General features: G+C 41.2%; 1 long non-coding RNA gene across 3 annotated transcripts in view; it reads right to left on the bottom strand.

Moving 5' to 3' along the window:
* The window catches only part of LOC144243787 (uncharacterized), a 52767-nt gene extending 41426 nt beyond the window's left edge, over positions 1-11341 (bottom strand). For all 3 annotated transcript variants that reach the window (XR_013338771.1, XR_013338769.1, XR_013338770.1), the window contains exons 1-2: positions 11246-11341; positions 10583-10664 (exon numbers count right to left, since the gene is read on the bottom strand). This is a non-coding gene — a long non-coding RNA (uncharacterized LOC144243787). The remainder of the gene's footprint in view (positions 1-10582; positions 10665-11245) is intronic.
* Positions 11342-15272: the final 3931 nt, after the last annotated feature.

Below are 15272 nucleotides of genomic sequence, written 5' to 3' on the forward strand. Positions count from 1 at the left end.
TTTTAAATAAACATATTTTATGTAGTTTCAATAAACATACATATCATGGTGATGGAAAATTTTGCATTAATTTAAAGATTAAACATGGGACCTTCAAGTACATTTCAGGGTTGTAATTAGCTCCTTTGGGACTTTGCTCTTAGACCCTGGGGGTACAATAAGACGTTTATTTCTACTATTAGGCAATACCTACAAGTTATACCTATGATACAGAGAGTGATCAGCTCATGTGAGATTTGGAAATGCAGAAGGGACTCCCTACCTGTGTGAGGCAAAAAGCCCACAAAACCCCTCTAAGCCTCAGTTTCCTTGTCCAGGAAACAAGTGTGCGCTGAAGATTAAGTGTCATAGATACTCAAAGAGTTTAGCAGAGCCCCAGGCCCAATATATGGTTAGTTATTATGTTCCTATAATTATTGCAGACATAGTAGTTTAGTATTCGGACTTGAAAATTAATATCCCTTATAAAATATGGAAGGGGCCTAAAGTCGTCTTTAAGACGTCATATTCTATGGGCCAATGTATACTTGACAAATTCTCTTTTCTAGGAACATATTAGGTATTTTCCAAACAATAAAACAAACCCATTTAGTTAACTATAACTTTTAGGGGAGCGTGTAAGGCACGCTGATGAAAAAATAAACCCAAATTTACATTTCTGGTTGATTGCAACACAGATGTCAAGACAATTCAATGGGAGAAAGTAATCAAATGGTTCTGAGATGACTAAATATCCATGTGCAAGACAATGAAGCTGGACTCCCACCTCATATTGTATACAAAGGTGCAGTAAAAACAGACCATTGACCTAGATGTAAGGGCTAAAACTATGAAAGTCTTTCAAAATAATAAAGGAGTAAATCTTCATGACCTTTGGTTAGGCAACACTTTCTTGGATAGGACAGCTATCAAATAATAGAAAAAATATATATTGGTCTCTGCCTCCTACTCCTGGCACAGAGCTTCTAAAACTCTTGTAACTTCCAAAGTGGTAAGTAGGAGCATCTTTTGTTCTAATGTTTGATCTTTGACCCTGGTTCCTCACACAGAGCTCTCAAATCCCTTGGAATCCCTTGTGTGACAGGAGTATCTTTTGTTCTAATGAAGCAGTGCTTGGGGAGCTCCTGGATGAGGGCTGGTCAAGAGAAAAACCAAATCACGATGAGAAGCTTGGAACTTTCAGTCCCATCCCGTACCTTCCAGGAAAAGGAGAGGAGCTGAGTACTGAACTAATAACCAACATGCCAATGTAATGAAGCCTCTATAAATTCCCAAGCAGGGTTTGGAAAGCTGCCAGCTGGTGGACACATCCACACACCAGGAGGGTGACATCCTCTAGCTCCACAGGACAGACGCTTCCGCACTTGGGGTTCTCCCAGACCTCACTTTATGTTTCTCTTTATCTGGCTGTTCACCTGTATCCTTTAGCATGTTCTTTTCTAATAAAGTGGCAAATGTAAGGAGACATTTTTCTGAGTTCGGTATTTCTAGGAAATTAATTGAACCCAAGGAGGGGGTCATGGTAATCTCCAACTTATGGTCAGTCAGTCAGAAGCACAGGTAACAATGGGAACTTGTGAATGGTATCTGAAGAGAGCGCAGTCCTGGGAACTGAGCCCTTAGCTTGTGGGATCTGACGCCATCTCCAGGTAAACAGTGTCAGAACTGACTTGAACAGTAGGACGCCCGGCTAGCATCAGAGAATTGTTCAATGTAGTAAGACCCTCACACGCATCTGGTGTCAGAAGTATTGTGAGTGTGGCAGTCATATGAAAGAAAAACACAAGAGAAAAAATGAGTTTTTCCAACTGAACAAGAGCACAAGTGACAAAAAAAAAAAAAGAAGTAGACTACAAAATTTAAAACCTCTGTGTGACACACAACACCACCAAGAAAGTGCAAACGCAACAGATAGAATGAGAGTAAATATCTGCAAACCATATATCTGATAAAGGACTTATATCTAAGATATACAAAGAACACTTACAACTCAATGAAAAGACAAATAACCAAATTTAAGAAGTGGTTCAGAGGATATGAAAAGACATTTCTCCAAAGATGATGTACTGTATGATTGATAGGCACATGAAAAGATGCTTAACATCATTAGTCACTACAGAAATGAAAATCAAAACCACACTAAGATACCACTTCATGCGGACGAGGGTGGCTATCGTCAAAAAGTCACAATGACAAGTATTGACAAGGATGTGGGGAGACTGCAACTTCACACATTGCACAGGGGAATGTAAAAAAAAGCTTCAGCCACTTTGGATAATAGTCTGGCAGATCCTGAAAAAGTTAAACGTATTTATAAAATACATTTTAAATTTATAAAATACACATACATAAAAAGTTAGACGTTTACCATACAACCTAGCAATTTCAGTCCTTGGCATATACTCCAGAGAAATAAAAGCATAAGTCTGCACAAAAACTTGTAGATGAATTCTTAGAACAGTGTTATTCTTAATAGTCAAAAGTGGAAACAACCCAAAAGTCTATCAACTGATGAATGGATAGGCAAAATGTTGCATATTCATACAACGGGATGTTAGTTGAGAATAAAAAGGAATGAAGTACTGATAATGTTACAATACGGATGAACCTTTAAAATATTATGCTAAGTGAAAGAAGCCAGTTACAAAAGATCACACATTGTATAATTTCATACATACGAAGTGTCTAGAGTAGGCAAATCTATAGACTTAGAAAGTAAAGATAAAAAGTTGTTGCTGGAGACTGGAGGAAGGGGAGGGCTGGAGAGAATGGGAAGCGACTGCTAATGGGGACAGAGTTCTTTTCTTGGCTGACAAAAAAATGTTCTAAAATTAGATTGTGGTGGATGGTTGAACAGCTCTGTGAATATATTTAAAAATATTGAATTGTGTACTTACAATGGGTGAATTATAGTATATATTAATTATATGTCAATAAGGTTGCTTTAGAAAAGAAAAAAAAACCCAAACATATCTTAAATATAGACTTTATAGTCAGTTTCATCCACATAGGTTTCTAAAATATAAAATACAAGGGAGGGGGCAAGATGGCGGAGAAGTAAGGAGCTCCGTACTTGCACTCGCGCCCATACATCACACAGAAAAGATCTGNACTGTATTTTATAGCAAATTCTGCAAACCTGTTTGAGTTAATTGGAGACCAATGGAAATTTGGATGGGAATGTAATTACCTGAGTTGAACCATGATTAAAAGGCATTCTAGTCTCACTAGAAGGTACTACTGGATTTTTAATAAGTGCCAGCTTCTCGGAGTCAGGCTTTCTGCTCCTTGAATAAGATAGAACAATGCTTTTAACTAGGCCCCCTTTCCTATCAGGCAAGTGATACAGATTGACTCATGGTAAGAGGGCAACCTTCTGAGTGAGCAGCACTATTCCTTGCAATGCTTGAAATTTCTTTGCAGTTTCTGCTTTCCATTCGAGTATTGATTGAGACAGGGCTCTGTGTAGCTTACAAGTGTCAAGTATTGGCACGGTGTGATGTTAGAGCTCTGAGGCCACTATTGTAAGGGGTTGACTGTCTTTATGGAGGTGGGGGCACACAGGGCAAGCTAGTGGATTAAGGCACCGAAGCGCTTGCCTTCAAGGACCCAGGCTTAGCTCAAAACCAGTGCCCCTAGAACCTCCGTCTCAATGACAAAATTAGTTGTCATTGTACATCACAAGGGTCTACCTTTTAGACAAGCAATCCCTGTTTCCTTTCATGTAATGAACTATTTAGGGATGTGCTTTTGACATATATATATATATGGAACTTTTGACATATCTGACATATATAGAACTCATTTGGCAATTACAAATGCTGCCTGTTAGTAACTGTGATATTTTTAGATGCTCTGCCATACTGTGAAAAGTGCAAAGTATTCTGAGTCAGAAGAGCAGGGTTCAAGTCTTAGCTCTGCCAACTAAAAGTGTTGGTTTTTTTAATAAAAAATAAAAAAATAATAAAAGCATTGGGCCCTGGGCAGGTCACGTGAGCCCCTCTGTTTTGGTTCCCTCTGTCAACAGGCTAATAATGTTACCTGTCTTGTAGATGTATCTGAGCATTCAATGGGGCAACGTTGCTAAAGTGCCTTTGTAAAGTGAAAAGGGCCCTCACAGCCATCTTTGTTGTCCGTGGACCTGTGCAATGTTCTCACTGAGACTGAGATCTCCCTGCTTTTGTAGCTCCATGGGGCTGAGTGTGGACGCTCAGATCAGATTTGCTGATCTGCTGGTTGTTTTGGGGAGTCCTTGGGTTGTTGGGGGGGTGGAGGTGTTCCAGATACTTTCACCTGACTCATCCTTAAGGAGGCCGGGATACGGCGTGGGTCAAGGGCATCTGGATGGGTCATTCATTCACTTGTTTAACAATGATTAATTGAGTGCTACTGTGGTCTAGGTGCTTGTGATAAACTGGTTTGTCAGACTGACAAAAGTCTGCCCCCAGAGGCTTACATTCTAGTGAAAGAAAAAGATCCAATAATCAGTGACATAAATAAATACATAATTTCAAAGAATTGGAGGTGCTCTGCAGAAAATACAGCAAAACTAAGGATAGAAAGTGGGAGTGGACACTCTTTGGATTTTTTATTATTATTCTGAACAATTTCAGACCTACAGAAAGTTGAAACAGCAATACGCAACCAACACTCCCTTTTGCATTGCCTAAATCCACACTATTATGCCACATTTGCCTTCTCTCCCTCTCCTAGGTGTGCGGGTCTTCATATGTTTGCATATAGCATGTTTGTTGTTGCTGAAACCTTTAAAGTAAGTTATAGATATCATGAAACTTTATCTCCAAATAGTCCAACAAATTCCTCCCAAGAATAGGATACTCACCTGTACAACCACAATGCCATTATGACTCAAAAAATATAATAACATAGGGGCACCTGGGTGCCTCAGTTGGTTAAGTGTCTGACTCTTTATTTCAGCTCAGATCACAATCTCGGTTTGTGAGTTTGAGCCCCACATCAGGCTCTGTGCTGACAGTCTCTCTGCCTCTCCCTTGCTTGTGCTCTCTCTCTCAAAATAAATAAACTTTTAAAAAAAAATGTTTGTTTATTTTGAGAGAGAGACAGAGAGAGAGAGAGCACGAGTGGGAGAAGGACATAGAGAGAAAGAGAATCCTAAGCAGGCTCCATACTCAGTGCAGAGCCCGATAAGTGGTTCAATCCCATGAACCCTGAGACCATATCCTGAGCCAAGATCAAGAGTCAGATGTTTAACTGACTGAGCCACCCAGATGCCCCTAAAATAAATAAACTTTAATGGGGCTCCTGGGTGGCTCAACTGGTTAAGTGTCAGGTCATGATCTCGCAGTTCGTGAGTTCGAGCCCCACATCGGGCTCTGTGCTGACAGTTGAGAGCCTGGAGCCTCCTTCATATTCTGCATCTCCCTCTCTCTGCCTCTCCCTCACTCATGCTCTGTCTCCTTCTCTCTCAAAAATAAATACTGAAAAAAAAATTTTTTTTAAATTAAAGAAATTAATAACATACACTAACACTATTTAAAATGGTGTAAAATTCACCTTGGTACAAACAAGTTTTGGTTTGTCTGGTATCTTTAGAGCCTTACTCTGTTGAAGTGATTCTCAGCTAAACATTACGTCTGTTGTCACTTTGATAAGTATTTCCACGTTTGTTATTTATTAGTGGCATCTTTTTTTGAAGTGTCAAATCTTGTGACTATTTAAAATAAAATACCATTGTAATTTAAAGTGGAAAAAAAATAAAATAAAATAAAATAAAATGGTGTAAAATTCAAATTTTCCCCAACTGTCCCTCCAAAATCCTACGTAGCTGTTTTGTTCTTGCTGTTTGTGTGGGAGAGTGGTTACCTAGACTTCTCCACATATGTGACATTTCAGGAAAACACCGAATGTGGAGAGAGAGATGGTTAGGTGAGGATGTGTGTGCCTGGGGAAGGGCAGGAAGGCCCAGGTAGAAGCACAGGCGGCCGATTCTCATACGGATTTACAGGCTCCCATCCGGTGCAACCACACTGCCGGACACTTCTCACCAAACCCCGCTAGCCCTGGACCTGTGCTGAATTCCAATAGTCATAAATCTGAAAACGTGAAGACTTCACACAGAGGCTTTCCCGTCAACCAGCTATTTACTTTAGGGCATCCAGGTGTGTTCAGGAAATTCTAGGATTTTTTTCTTTTCCTTCCTTCCTTCCTTCCTTCCTTCCTTCCTTCCTCCCTCCCTCCCTCCTTCCTTCCTTCCTCTCTCTCTCTCTCTCTTTCTTTTTTTGAGAGAGAGAGGTGCAATGAGCCATGGGGAGAGAATCCTGGGGGGTGGAGACAGAAAGAGAGAGAGAGAGAGACAGAGAGACAGAGAGACAGGGAGAGAAGCAGAGCTCGTCTGAAGCAAGGCTTGAGCTCACCTGATGTGAGACTCAAACTCACAAACCATGAGATCATGACCTGAGCTGAAGTCAGATGCTTAATGACTGAGCCATCCAGGTGCCCCCAGGAAATCCTATAATATTTTCTTATTTTTCATCTTATTATTTTGTATAAGCAAAGGGCAAATGAAACATAAGTGTTCTGAGACTAGCGTTAAGATGTTTAAGCACTGTAAGTTTAATGCAGTTCATACTAGAATTGACATTATTATTAATGTCAAAAGAGGTAAATCTTATTTTAGGACAAACAACGTTGTGTTCAATTGAGAAGGAAAGGACGAAAATTGAAGGTCATATACAAAGTTCCGGAAATATGTAACATAAGACTCCTAAAAGGGTGAGGGGCAGTTAAAAATTACATACTAAATATTGGCTCTTTCAGAACAAAATACCTTCCAAAAGAGTTTACTGTATGATTTTTTAAGTCAGTCGGTCAGTTATTTAGTTAGCTGGTTAGTTAATTAGTTTATTTATTTGTTTGTTTATAAAAAGAGATAACATGCATGAGAGAGGGAGGGGGAGAGGGAGAGAAGGAGGGGGAGAGGGAGAGAGGAAGAGAGAGAGAATCCCAAGCAGGCTTTGCTGCTGTCAGCGCAAAGCCTGACATGGGACTCAAACTCACAAACCCGTGAGATCCTAACCTCAGCTGAAACCAAGAGCCAGACAACTGACTCAGCCACGCAGGCGTTCCCTATACGATTTTTTAAAACATTACGATTTTTTACACATTTCTCATATTGGATTCGGATAATTAATGCTAACTGCCACAGCAGGCAAATCCTGAAATCTCAGCTTACACAACAAAATTTTATTTCTTGCCTGTGTAAAATCTGATAAGATGGGGCATCTCTCCTTACAGCCTCACCACCTGGCACCTGTAACCTCCCAAGTGGCCCTGAATGCCCGGAAGAGAAGGATGGAAGAAGACGCTGACTATTCCTTGCTTTTCCCCCGGGGACTAGTGTCATCACTTCTGTTGACACTTCAAAGTTGCCAACCTGCCTCACCACTGGGCAACGTAAGGGAGTACTTGGAATAACTGGCGAGAGTCAGTGGTCTCCCCGCAGGTATTAAATGGGAGAGTAGGAAGCTCAATACTGGAGTCTTCAGGGACATCTCGGTGGTGGCCGTGGCACTACGGGCGGTGTTTACAGCAGGAGAAGCGAAGGAGTTGAAACTCGTTGTTTTCTCCTAGCGCTCTCATCCAGAAAGCTTCCTGTCCTCTCTCCTCTTGGCCTCAGGTTTCCTCTCGAAACTTCTGAAGACCAAGTCCTTCCTAGGTGGGGGCCCAGGTGAAAGCGGCCTGATGTTACCTCTTCAGTTAAATTCTGGTTTAGGCCAGAAGAGACAAAGAGGGTGTTCACGGTTCAGTCTGGCTCTTGCAGATTTGGGACTTGTAGGTGTTCGGGATCAAAACAATGGGTATTAATAAGTCAAGGGTTTATCTAGATTATTCTAGATTAATCCAGATGCCCTGGGATTCCAGCATCAACCATCACAGCCTGCTGCTGTGGTTAAAGACAAGAATTAAAGACAAGAATTCAAATTATGTGAGGAGCTAAATTCAGAAACACAATTGCAGCTTCAAAGGACAATGGCTTTGGAGGTTTACTCTGGTACCTGGCAGCCCGAAGGATGTTCTCTCTCGGCTGGACTAGCTCTGGGCAGTCCGGCAGACCAATCAGTCACCATGCCAGCCCCCTTCCCTGTGGCTCCTGAGGGAAGGCAGGAGACTGAACAGCCTGCTGTACTCTAAATCCTTTCTCCTAGGATCACTTGAGGGTCTAGGATATCTGTCCATTTCTCATTCACGACTGTTAGGGGAACAGGCTGCCCAGAAATTCTGACTGCTCACGTTTGCTTCTGTGGCACTTGAGGAACACATGACTGAGGTATGATAGGGAAGAGACAAAGGTTTGGAGCCACAGAGACCTAAATTAGCAGAGATATTTAATACTCATAAACACCCATATACATCCCACCAGCCTGCCTGTCTCCCCAGTGATTCCTTAACCATCCTGCTGTTGAGCAGAACCATGGGACTCATCAATGAGCAATGACTGTGAGTGTTTCATGCTCCTCTTTTCCTCTGCTTTATGGGCCTGGAATCTAGGTCTTCCAGATGCTAGAATCTTCCCTGTTGGCCTGGGTCCTTGAGTACTGTTGGGGCAGAGCCTCCCCTAAACTTCAACCTGAGTCAGGCATGTAAGGTGAGGAAAAAAACCAATGTTTCGAGGGCACTAAACTATTAAATTCAGTGTTTTATTCCTGTTTTCTGGTGTAACCTAACCAATTATGCCTAAGGCAGGATTTACAACCTCATCTGGTCTCTGCAATTTGATACTGTTGGCTCCCATTTTCTCATCTGTAAAGTGGGGATAATAATCCCTCCTGCAGAGTCTGGTAATTTTTTCTGTTCTGCATCCATTTGGGGGGTCAATTCTCTTTCTCCTCTAACTCCATGAGATTCTTGTGGTGGTTCTTGTCAATGTAGGGACTCACCTTCCCTCCCACGGGCCAGCCAATCAGAGAGCCACATCCTTATGGACACTGACTGGGCCAAGGGATGGGTAAGAGACCTCAACCTGGCTAATCACAGTCTACTTTCTAGACTGGAATGGATGCTGCAAGACAGGCTCTGTTTCCACATAGTCCTGGAGCTGTGAGATGCCATCTTTTCCCCCTCAGACAAGAAAGCAGCACCTGAGGATACTGGGAGAGCCCCAAGCTCCATCCAGCCCTGGATGCACCATCTCATAAGTCTCTCTCTCTCTTTCCTTAGGGTAGTTTGAGTTGGGGTTTAGGCACTTGCAACCAAAAGAGTCTTGACTAACCTTGATCTAGCTCAGAGACTTACTGTAAAAATTAAACAAAATAACTCATTAAAGTGCCTGCCATATCACAAGCGCTCTAAACACGATGCTGTTATGACTAAGGCTGGTTGCTAGGGGTTCCAGCTTATTCCTTATTCTCAATCTTTTACGAAGTTTTAAGATTTGACGAGCTCATGAACTGAAACCACATGATTCTGGGCTCATGGGATTTTTTCCACTGGGTTGCACATTCTTGCTGTGTCCCTTGTTGACTTTGAGGGACATCCTAGGAAGCAGCTACTTGAAACCCTTTATTGCATATGCTACTGGGACATTGTCTACTGCTTCACTCGGGGTTCCATCTAGAAATATACATTAAGAAATTTTTCTCAGACTTACGTGGGAAGGAAAATTTGACTTCCCCAAAGTGGTACGTCTCCAACTTTTTCACCCTCATCATCAGAAAAGACTGAACTCATACTTCCAGGGGTTGGAGACACAGCCCTGAGCACGGGGAGTACAATTTCTTCTGTTTATGTTAAAAATTCATGTGACTTTTGTATTCTTCTCCACTAGACATCCATGTTTCGTTTTATGGATGTTGTAAATCTGCATCAGGTCTCTTTGACTGCCTCCATGGTTGACATGAAATCTGTAATTCCTCTTCAGTAATGATGGCCGGAGTACAGAGACGACAACCTACATCCTTGTCTCCGTATCCTAATTGCTCTACAATTTCTCTGATCCCGATTGTAGTTTATTTATAGCTTTCTACTTTATGGTATATTTTCTTGTGAATTGCTTCAACTACTTTGTGGAAGCAAATGGGTTATGAATAAGTAAAAGCATTCACATAAACATTAAAAAAAAAGAACTGAGAAGCTTGAAATGATACCATATGAGGACACAGGATGTGTACTTGGTTTCCTACTAATAGGCATCTTACCCCCCAACCTGAGCTGAATTGAACACAAGGAAAGCGTTTAAAATTTTAACAGAAACAGCATGAAAAAGGCATAGCTAATATTCTTGTTATCCACAGAAAATCAAAAGTCCTAATTTGAAGAAAATACATTAATACTGATTTTGGAAGATAAATGCTGGAATCAGCACTGGAAAGACTGGGTCCATTTGCTTCCTTTTTAACCAAGGGCAATAATGGAAAATATTTTTGTTAACAGAACTACTCATTATACTGTCGCCTTCACACATTGGGACAGAAACTGGGCAGTAGCAATACCTTTACTATGTACATCCAGAACTGAGTTAGCTGGTCTTTTGGACATGCTTGGAAGCACTGAGAAGCTTGAAAACACAAAATAAGGGCTATGGATCTAATGCCCCTTTACTTACCTGTCTCCCCTTCTGAGCAACATTCTCCAAGTAAGGCTGGAGCTCCTAGAACAGGATGAGGTTCAGAAGATCCTTGAACCTACTGAGAATGAATGTAAATATTAGTGTGTTCTGCACATTTTTTTTTTTTTTTTCTTCCTGGGAGACCATCCAGAGCTCTCAGTAGATTTTTGTAAACACTTACGATCTTAAGAGGTCAAGGACCAGTGGTGCTGGTCAAGGCTACTGGATTGACTAGCATGGTGCCTTGTGTGTAGTATGGGCTCAATAAATATGTGTGATTCCTAAGAGCGGAGATTCTGTGCTTCCCAGTCAGAAAGAGCTAAATGAGCCATAGGACCAGGTCTAAGAATTTAATCCCTTTAAATTTTAATTTCTTCACTGTTCACTTAAAAGGGAATAATACCTTACAGAATGTGGTAAGGGTTAAATGAGGTAAATAAAGAATTCCTGACCCACAGGGAGCACTCAGTCAGTATAGCTGTTGTCAGTTAAACTGTCTTTCAGACAGAATTATCACATACTCATCAGGACCGGTTCTCGTTGTAACAATTTTTGTTTTTCAAAATAAAATAAAAGTAAATAAAAACCTAAACAGTTATTCGAATGATTTTGGAATGTAACAGAGACAAATACAAAGTAGAAATCAAGGCAGGGATTTACCTGTCTCGTCCAGGAGCGGAGACGACATCAACCTGACCTACGGAGACTCAGGGTTTTGTCGGAACCTCTTGTGATCGCTCCCTCCTTCCCGTTTCCTACCGCCATCATCGACTATGTGCACACGCACGCAGGCACGCGCCTGCATACGCGCGCGCGCGCACGTTCACGTACATGAACTTTTCGGAACTCCTGAAAGTTAGTGGGAATCTTTCCGAATCTATCTTTAAAATATCGTTCTGAATTCAGTCGCTAACTCCCCTAATTTAATTTCTGATAGGGCGTCGTTAAAGGAAGAATACCTTACTCTTTTTTGCAAAGTCTTTGAAGGACTTCTTTTTTTTAGTTCTCATTGTGTGCAAAAATCATTTTAAAGATTCTCTTTGTTGCTTAACCAATCAAAATCAATACCTTTTCGTGTCGGTGAAGTTGCCAACTGTGAGCCTGTGTGCTTTGCGTAGTTGCTCGAACTGTATTCCAAGCTTTGTTTGCTTTGAAAATCTTGCATAATGCTTGTGAGACAAAACTATGTAAAAGTAAATGTCTTTTTAAAAAATAGTTTTTAAGTGTTTATTTATATTAGAGAGAGAGAGAGAGAAAATGTGCAAGTGGGGGAGGGGCAGAGGGAGCCGGAGACAGGCTCTGAAGCAGCTCCAGATTCACCTTGGGGCTCAGGCTTACCAGCTGTGAGATCATGACCTGAGCTGAAGTCAGATGCTTAACAGACTAAGCCACCCAGGTGCCCCAAAAATAGTTTTTAAATTTTTATTTTTAAGTAATCACTACACCCACTGTAGGGCTGGAACTCACAGTCCTGAGATCAAGAGTCACAAGCCCTAATGACTGAGCCAGCGGGTGTCCCTATTAAAAAAAATATTTTTCAATCTTAAGAAGAAAAGTAAGCTACAGTGGACTGAAGTGTCTTGAGTTTTAAAAGTATGCTTCTTTTTAAAAGCAAAGTTGGAGTTAAAGTGGGACAAAGTTGTAGTTGAGGTTAAAATTTTGTGGTGTAAGATATTGGCGTCCATCTATTCCAAACCCCTAATATTCCAAAAAAAGAATATTAAAATCCAGTTGTCTATGAGCCTTGGTCCAAGTCATACTACTGTTTTCCCTTCTCCCAGCCATGGGTGATGGCAGGGCTAGAATATGATAGGCTCACAGTGCTGCTTTACAATTATTTTTATTAATACATATTAGCAAGTTTTATTTTAGCCCACTTTCTGGCCACCCCATCGCTCTTGAGAGCTTATCCTTTGTACCATTTATTTTCTGAGGGCCTTTGCACTCACCTGGTTGAAATAACATATTGCTGTCAAGCTAATGATTGGCATAGACCTAGTCTATTGGTGTAGACGTTTGGCGTTCCAGCAGTGCTTGATGTGTGGGTTGTTAGTATTCTCTGGGGAAACTGTTGGTGCTTGAATGGATTTGGAAAGTACTGTACTGAACAAATGTATATGATTATTTCCTGCAAGACTTCTCAGAGCCTTTAATATGCTAATGTGTATCATGTGTCTCTAGGAGTGGGGTAAATAACATAAATCATGGTTTCAGAGCTTACATGACTGTGGAACTTTCCATCTTTCCCCAGACCCAGCATCTGAGAATGAGTGGGGGTTTAAGTTATCCTTCCAGAGATATTTGCATTTTAATAAGGGAATCTTAAAGAAGAAATTATATGTTGAGCTCCTTATTTCTCTTAGGAGGTACAATATTTAAGGGGAGGAAAAAAAATGTCATTTATGTCTGAGTCATCAACACTTAGCCCAGTACCATGCACAGTTCCTGGCACATAGGACGAATAGCATCCACACTTGTTAAATGAATAAACAGACTTACTTTCTGGAATTAGAATTTGAGCCATCAATGGAAACTGCATTAACCTTCCATTGCCCTTCATTTTTTAAAATCTAGTCTACAATTCTGGGGCAAGACTTATTTTTAAAAAATGATAAAGACGGGCGCCTGGGTGGCTCAGTCGGTTAAGCGTCTGACCAGCTCAGGTCATGATCTCGCGGTTCGTGGGTTCGAGCCCCACATCAGGCTCTGTGCTGACAGCTAGCTCAGAGCCTGGAGCCTGTTTCGGATTCTGTATCTCCCTCTCTCTCTCTCTGACCCTCCCCTGTTCATGCTGTCTCTCTCTCTCTCTCTCTCTCTCTCCCAGAAAATAAATAAATAAATAATAAAGAAAGAAAATTATTAAGGAAACATATTGTATTGTCACATTTTCCCCTCCCTTTCTCACTTAAAAAAAAATCTAATACTTACTAGCTTTTGTGAGGCAGAATCAGTGCTGTTGGTAGAGAAAAGCAGAGCTGGAGAGGCACACGTGGGAAAATTGCATGGGCAAGGGCTGAGATTTACAAGAGAAGTATAGAGTAGAAGGAAGAGGGTGTAGATGGAGGACAGAACCAGAAAAGTCTGGTGGCTGGGAGAGTTCTTGATTGGGAGTTGAAAGTGACAGAGAGAGAAAGATTTGGAGTAAGGAACAGAAGCAGCTGCCTTTGGATCATAATGAGGGTGGCATAGATGGGAAGAAGGACTTTTCGGATATTTCCTGTGTAACACATACCCATACCAACACCCACACACTCCATTTTGGAAGTTTCATGAAGGACCAAGTAAAATATGGAAATTTTTTTTTAGATGTATTGGTGTTCCCTTCTTGGAACTGTCAGCAGAAATGGGGCAATGGGGGAGGGGGAGAGTGCCTAATAATATTCAGATTCCACCACCAAAAGACATAGATGCAAGTGAAAAACAGGACCCCAGCAAGTTTTCTGTTTCTCATGGGAATGGGGGCATGTGCATTTGTGAAAAAACTGTACGCAGTTCTCATTATCCACTTCCACCTTACACCTCCCCAGTGCCATACAAAAACAAGAATGTGGTTGTCTTTCTTAAAGCTTATTTTTAGTTGATTTTTCAATGTACATACAAAATCAGGAAAGGTAACGGAAAGCTATTTTTCAGTTACCTAGGTGCCATAAAAACAGATATATGTAAGGGGAATGCATTAATAACCCTTGTGATTTCATAATCACCATAAGAAACTGCAACAGCCAGGGACAGCTTTCCCTGGTACAAAATACCTAGCACTGAGGTATACATTTACTAGGTCTCACAGAGGGATTTTATAAGATTCCGAATAATCTTGGGTCAATAAATAATTTTGGTGGTCTCAACTGAGCTTCTCATGACATCACTGTACTTGATCCAAATGCGGCCACCATGTTTGCCCAGGCAGGTAGAAACTCCCAAAACACTGAGATAGCAGGGAAACTTTTCTTTGTCTGGCAAAATAGTAGGAGAATCTGCCTATGCCTGGCTGGGGCGTCCTAAAGCTGCCTAAGTGATCTGCTACCTAAAGATTTCAACTACCTCAGAAAAGACACCTGACTCTAGTCTTTATTACTTTGAGTTAACTTGCTTATTGGAGCATTAGCAGGGCTTGCTGGGCTCGGTAGGAAGAAGGAAAATAAGCTGAGAAGAACATGACGCCAAGTTTAATTCACTTAAACCTAACCTCTGTTGAGCACCAAGATATGGGGATACAAATACCAAGAAGATGAATGCCTTACCTTCCAGAGAGAAAAAGAAAGAAGGAGAAGTATAAAATGTGTTGGAAAAGAGAGACTGAGATGCGAGTCTCAGCATCTGAGACTGAGATGTGAAAAGGGAAAGTGAAGGAGATAAGACGGAGAGGAGGGTAAAGCAGAGAAAAGAAGCAAGAGAACTACATGGAAAGGGGGCAGTAAGTTAAAGGCAGAGAAATGACAGAGAAAAAGGAAGAAAATGAGAGGAGAGACAAATCAAAGAGGGGGGATGGTCAGAAATAATCCAAGAAAGGTCAATACAAAGAAAATGTTGGGGCTCTAGTTTTACATCTTCTCGAGGATGGTAAAATGTTGCCCCATTTTCCTGTTCTTAATCTGTGTGAATTAAGAGTGGGAGAAAATTGTGCTTTTAGAGTTATAAGGTGCGTAGGCAGATTTAGAAGGTTTACACATTGACTCAGTAAGCTAAC

Source organism: Crocuta crocuta, unplaced genomic scaffold (genome assembly GCF_008692635.1).
Source record: "Crocuta crocuta isolate KB4526 unplaced genomic scaffold, BGI_CrCroc_1.0 scaffold448, whole genome shotgun sequence".
NCBI classification, from domain to species: Eukaryota; Metazoa; Chordata; class Mammalia; order Carnivora; family Hyaenidae; genus Crocuta; species Crocuta crocuta.